Source organism: Lynx rufus, unplaced genomic scaffold (assembly GCF_022079265.1).
Source record: "Lynx rufus isolate CCGP_SWC_20201006 ecotype Redwood Valley unplaced genomic scaffold, mLynRuf1.p SCAF_5, whole genome shotgun sequence".
Lineage (NCBI taxonomy): Eukaryota > Metazoa > Chordata > Mammalia > Carnivora > Felidae > Lynx > Lynx rufus.
This window is the reverse complement of record NW_025814867.1, coordinates 82546671-82552963: the sequence shown is the minus strand read 5'-3', so window position 1 is coordinate 82552963 and position 6293 is coordinate 82546671. Positions and strand designations below refer to the sequence as shown.

The following is a 6293-nucleotide window of genomic DNA, read 5'->3' as shown; positions in this document are numbered from 1 at the left end:
CTTCACAGATGAATTCTACCAAATTAATACTTATTCTTCTCCAACTACTATAAAAAATAGAAGATGAAGGAAAGCTTCCAAATTCATTCTGTGAGGAGGCCAGCATTACCCTGATACCAAAACCAGATAAATACACCCCACCCCTCAAAAAAAAAAAAAAAAAGAGAGAGAGAGAGAGAGAGAGAGAGAGAGAGAGAACTACAGGCCACTATCTCTAATGAACTTAGATGCAAAAATCCTCAACAAATATTAGCAATGTGAATCCAGCAATACATTTAAAAAATAATTCATCATGATCAAGTGGAATTTATTCCTGGGATGCAAGGTGGGTCAAAGTTGCAAATCAATCAACATTATATATTATATCAACATGAGAAAGGATAAGAATGGTATGATCATTTTAATAGATGCAGTAAAAACATTTGAAAAATAACAATATCAATTCATGATAAAAACCCTCAACAAAGTAGGTTTAGAAGGAATATACCTCAACATATTAAAGCCCGTATGTGAAAAACCCACAACTTACATAACACTCAATGGTGAAAAATTTTAGGCTTTTCCCTTAGGATCAGGAACAAGACAAGGATGTCCACTCTCAAAAATTTAATTCAACATAGTATTGGATGTTCTGGCCACAGTAATCAGAGCACAAAAAGAAATAAAAGGCATCAAAATTGGTAAGGAAGAAGTAAAACTTTCACTATTTGCAAATACTGTATACGGAAAACCCCATAAACTCCACCAAAAAAAAAAAAAAAACCAAAAAACTAGAACTGATAAATTTATTCAGTAAGGTCACATAGTACAAAATAAATGTACAGAAATATGTCACATTTCTATATACTAACAATGAAGTAGCAGAAAGATAAATTAAGAAAATAATTCCATTTATGATTGCACCAAAATAATAAAATACATAGAAATAACTTAACCAAAGAGGTTAAAGACCTATACTCTGAAACCTATAAATATTGATGAAAAAAATTGAAGATGACACAAACAAATGGAAAGATACTCCATGCTCATGGACTGGGAGCACAAATATTGTTAAAATGTTTATACTAGCCAGGCTGTATGCTTCTCTCCACTTGACAGATAGTTGCATCTCCTGGTAGAGTGCCAGCCATGTCCCCAAGACATAATGGTGAAGGTAAATGGATTTGCCCATATTGGGTGTTCAGTTAACAGGACTGCTTTTAACTCTGTGGATATTGTTGCCATCAATGACCTCTTCATTGACCTTATATACATGGTTCCAGTATGAGTCCACCCACAGCAAATTCAGTGGCACAGTCAAGGTTGAGAGAGAGAAATTTGTCATCAGTGGAAAGCCCATCTCCATATTGCAAGAATGAGGCCCTGCCAACATCAAATGGAGTGATGCTAGTGTTGAGTATGTTGTGGAATCCATTGGTGTCTTCCTCACTGTGGAGAAGGCTGTGGTGTCTTCATCATTGTGGAGAACACTTGACGTGTGGGGCCAAGACAGTCAACATCTCTGTCCCTTCTGCTGATGCCCCCATGTTTGTGATGGGCATGAACCATGAAAAATATGACAACACCCTCAAGATTTTCAGTAATGCCTCCTGCACTACCAATGGCTTGGCTCTTTTGACCAAGGTCATCCACAACTTTGGCATCATGGAGGGACACATGACCACAGTCCATACTGTCACCTCCACCCAGAAGGCAGTGGACAGTCCCTCTGGGAAGCTTTGGTTTCATAGCAGAAGGGCTGCCCAGAATATCATCCCTGCTTCTACTGACACCACCAAGGCTGTAGGCAAGGTCATCTCTGATCTGAATGGGAAACTCACTGGCATGATCATCCATGCCCCCACCAGTGGATCTGACCTGCTGCCTGGAGAAAGCTGCTAAATACAATGACATTAAGAAGGTGGTAAACAGGCATCAGAGGGCCTCCTCAAGGGCATCCTGGGCTACACCAAGCACCAGGTTGTCTTCTGTGACTGTAACAGTGACACCCACTCCACCTTTGATGCTGGGGCTGGCATTTGCTCTCAACAACCACTTTGCCAAGCTCATTTCCTGATATGATAATGAATTTGGCTACAACAACTGGCCTCCGAGGAATAAGAGTTCCCTAGACCACCAGCCCCAGCAAGAGGAAGAGAAAGGTCCTCAGCTGGTGGGGAGTTTTTGCCCCAACTCATCTCCCAACAGACTGAGAATCTCCCAACCTCTACACAATTTCCATCCCAGAACCCTTAAAGAAGAGGAGGGGCTTGGGGAGCCCTATCTTGTCATGTACCATCAATAAAGTATACTATACCCATCCAAAAAAACAAACAAACAAAAAAACCAAAACCTATACTACCCAAAGAATCTACACATTTAATGCAATCTCTATCAAAGTAGCAACAGCATTTTTCCCAGAACTAGAACAAACAATCCTAAAATTTATATGGAACCACAAAACCCCCAAATAGCCAAAGCAAACTTGAAAAAGTAGGACAAAACTAGAGGTGTAACAATCTCAGATTTCAAGATATTCTACAAAGCTGTAGTAATAAAAATAGTATGGAACTAGCACAAAAATAGACACATGGATCAACAGAACAGATTAGAAAGCCCAGAAATAAACCCACAATTACATAGTTAAAGGTCACTTTCTCATCCCATAACACAAAAATAAACTCCAAATGGATTAAAGACCTACATGTGAGACCTGAAACCATAAAACACTTAGAAAATACCATAGGTAGTAATTTATCTGACACTGGCTATAGCACCATTTTTCTAGATATATCTCTTGATGCAAGGGAAAGAGAAGCAAAAATGAACTATTGAGGCTACATAAAAAACAAACAAACAAACAAAACCTTCTGCATAGCAAGAAAACAATCAGCAAGACTAATAGACAATCTACTAAATGTGAAAAGATATTTGCACATAACATATCTGATAAAGTATTAGCATCCAAAATATATAAAGAATGTATAACAGTCAACAAAAACCCAAACAATCTAATTAAAAATGGGCAGAAGGCATGAACAGAAATTTCTCCAAAGAAGACCTACAGATGGACAACAGACACATGAAAAGATACTCATCATCACTAATTATCAGGGAAATGCACATCAAAACCACAATGATATATCACCCCATACCTGTCAGAATGGCCAAAATAAAATCACAAGAAACAAGTGTTGGTGAGGATGTAGAGTAAACAGAACCCTCGGGCAGTGTTGGTATGAATGCAAACGAGTGCAGTCACTGTGGAAAACAGTGTGGAGGTTCCTCAGAAAATTAAAAATAGAATTATAATATAATCTAGTAATTCCACTACTAGGCATTTACCCAAAAAAAACAAAAACCCTAATTTGAAAAGATATATACACCCCTGTTTATTGCAGCATTATTTATAATATTTGCAATCACATGGATTGAGCTAGAGAGTATAATCTTAAGTAAAATAAGTCAGTTGGAGAAAGACAAGTACCATATGATTGCACTCATATGGGCAATTTAAAAAACAAAACAAAGAAACAAAGAAAAAACAGAGATAAACATAAAAACAGACTCTTAACTGCAGAGAACAGATGATTACCAGAGAGGAGGTGGGTGGGGGCATGGTTGAAATAGGTGAAAGAGATTACAAATACACTTGTCATAGTGAGTACTGAGTAATGTATAGAATTGTTGAATCACCATATTGTACACCTGAAACTAATATAACTCTGTTAACTATACCAGAATAAAAAAAATAAATTAAAACATAATTACTATAAAGCAGATATAAGATGTTTCTGTATCTCAATCTCTTCCCCTAGTTTTTCCAGATCTCCTGTCAATTTCTCAGGTCTGATTCTTTCCACTTACAGGGATTAGTATAGTTGCCTCCCTACTTCTTTCTCAAGTTCTAGTGTACCTCACCTCCAAAATATCCTCCACTTGACTGCTGGGCTACTGTAGGGAGTAGTAAGTCTGAACATTTATTCCTTTGCCTACAAAATCTTTCATAGCTTCCCAATGTCAGCAAATAAACTCAATCTCCTTAGCTTAGCATGCTGTCTCCTGACCTGGCGTCTGTCTAGGAGTATCATCTCTTTTCACTCCTTTAGACCATTGCTAAGCTCTAGCTTTATTGAACTGGTTGAGGTTTATAATAACTGGCATATTATTTGCCAAATCTAATAACTGGCCATTTCCCACCCAGGCCTTCACTCCTGTGCTTCCCTTCTATGTAGTTAATGCATCATTGCACATTATTTTAGCCTAATATTACCTCTGCAGAAAGGTCTTCCTGTCAACTCTACCTGCTCTCACTTAAATCCAAGTTCTTCTTTATATCACATCAGACTGCCATTGATAGCCTTTTTTGTCTCCTTGTGTAATGTTGGTTTCCTCCTCTTTGAAGCAAGGAAACTGTCTATTATGGTCACTGTTTTATCTCTGGAGTTTAGTGCAGTTTCTGTTACACATAATGGCTATTCCACAAATACAGGTTGAATGATGAAGTAAATGTGCTCATAGAACAAACAGATTTGAGGGCTCAGTGGGACTCATCTGCATTAAGAAGAAAAATAATCAGGGACATTTGACCTTGGTTCTAAATCCAATTTTCCAGTAAAACAATTATACTTTTAGCAAGATGTGATGGCAATTTAAATTGGGACAAGGAATCCATCCAAATCCCAAAACACATTCCCCCTATTTTATGATGTTGACCTATACTCGTGACACATTTGGTATAAAGCTCTTAATTTCTTGATCCCCTCTTCCCTGCAGGTTAATCTAAAATTCTATTCCTGCCTGTATTGCTTTTCTATAGAAAACTGTCCTACATATCTTCAAACTAATTCTGTGACTTCTCAGTGACAAACATGATAAGAACACTAAAAATATTTGCTTTTTTCAATATTTCTTAATTTATGTTGGCACTGTTTATTTGGCATGTGATTCACAGACTTATTTAGTCATTCAATATTTAATGACTTGAAAGGTGCTCTGTGCAAAGCACTGTGGGAGGCACGAGGACGAAATATGGTCCCTTTCTTCTCTGAAAATGCTCAGCATAAAGTAGGGGATATAAACATTATTAAACTCAAACATTATTGACAATAGTTTCATGACATAGTAAGAATCTCAAATGCGATTGGAGGAGGGAGACTTGAGTTCTCGTCTCTAGATTGAGCATTAAGTGACTATGATATTTGCAAGTAACTTTAACTTTCTGGGCCTTAGTTTCTTATTTGTCATAAGGGATTTGAATTACATAAACACTAAATTAGTTTTCTAATTTATACAAATTGTTGTGGATTTAAGAAATTAAATTTTAAGAAATAAAATGTCTAGCAATGTGGCAAATATTAAATAAATAATAATTCTCAGTTGGCAAATATCTTTTGACATGCACCTTCCTATAAACTGTTAGCAGATGTGTAAATTGGTGTAACCTATTTATAAGACTTAAAAACGTGAGTTTAGCATGCAATTCTAATTTATAAGAAATTCTGTTACAACAGAATTTTTAAGCTATTTAATAATTGCATAAATATACACAATTAAGAGAGCAGATGAACACTTCATGGTGCATTTCAGCCATTAATTCTATTTTTGGAAAGTATTCAAAACCCTTACAAAGTATTAGACCCTCTTTTAGGTGATGCATGTATAACTTAATTCTTACCACAAATGTATGAAGTAACACTATTAGTATGACCACATTGCAAATGAGATTATAGTTAAATAATCCACTTAGTGTATGTCTAGCGTGTAATAGGGTCAGGATTTGAACTGAGACAGTTTACTCCATAATCCAAACAGAGCTGTGCCAAGCTCTACTTTTCCATGGGGCAAAATAGTATGACATAAAGCAAAATATAGAGGATGAATCTGAGGTAAAATATAGGTGGAAACAATCAGAAATAATAGGCAAGAATTAATGAGTATGTGAGGACAGTGGAAATGGAAAAAGAACAGATAGCTTGAGATATATGTGACAGGATTGTGGAGAATCAAGGAATTGAATGTGGAGGGAAATAGAAGAAATTATGGGGGTTAATTAATAATGACAATAACTATACTAATGCTGCAGCTCCTATTTATTAAAAAGCTACTGTTTCAAATACTGTCCTAGTTATTTAACACACTGTCATACAAATTAACAGGATTTGATTAGTAGAGATAATTAAGTTGAATCCAATTTCAAACTCATGGGGTTTGAAGTGCCCAGGGGATATGCTAACTATTGAGGTATCTTTAGATGAGAGTGAATGATGCAGAATGAATCAGAGAGATTCTGGGAGATTTCTCCTCCTCAAGAG

The 6293-nt window shown here is 36.4% G+C and overlaps 1 pseudogene; it reads left to right on the top strand.

Annotated features, from left to right (window-relative positions):
• Nucleotides 1-1144: 1144 nt before the first annotated feature.
• LOC124526597 (glyceraldehyde-3-phosphate dehydrogenase-like) lies at nucleotides 1145-2056 on the top strand (annotated as a pseudogene).
• Nucleotides 2057-6293: the final 4237 nt, after the last annotated feature.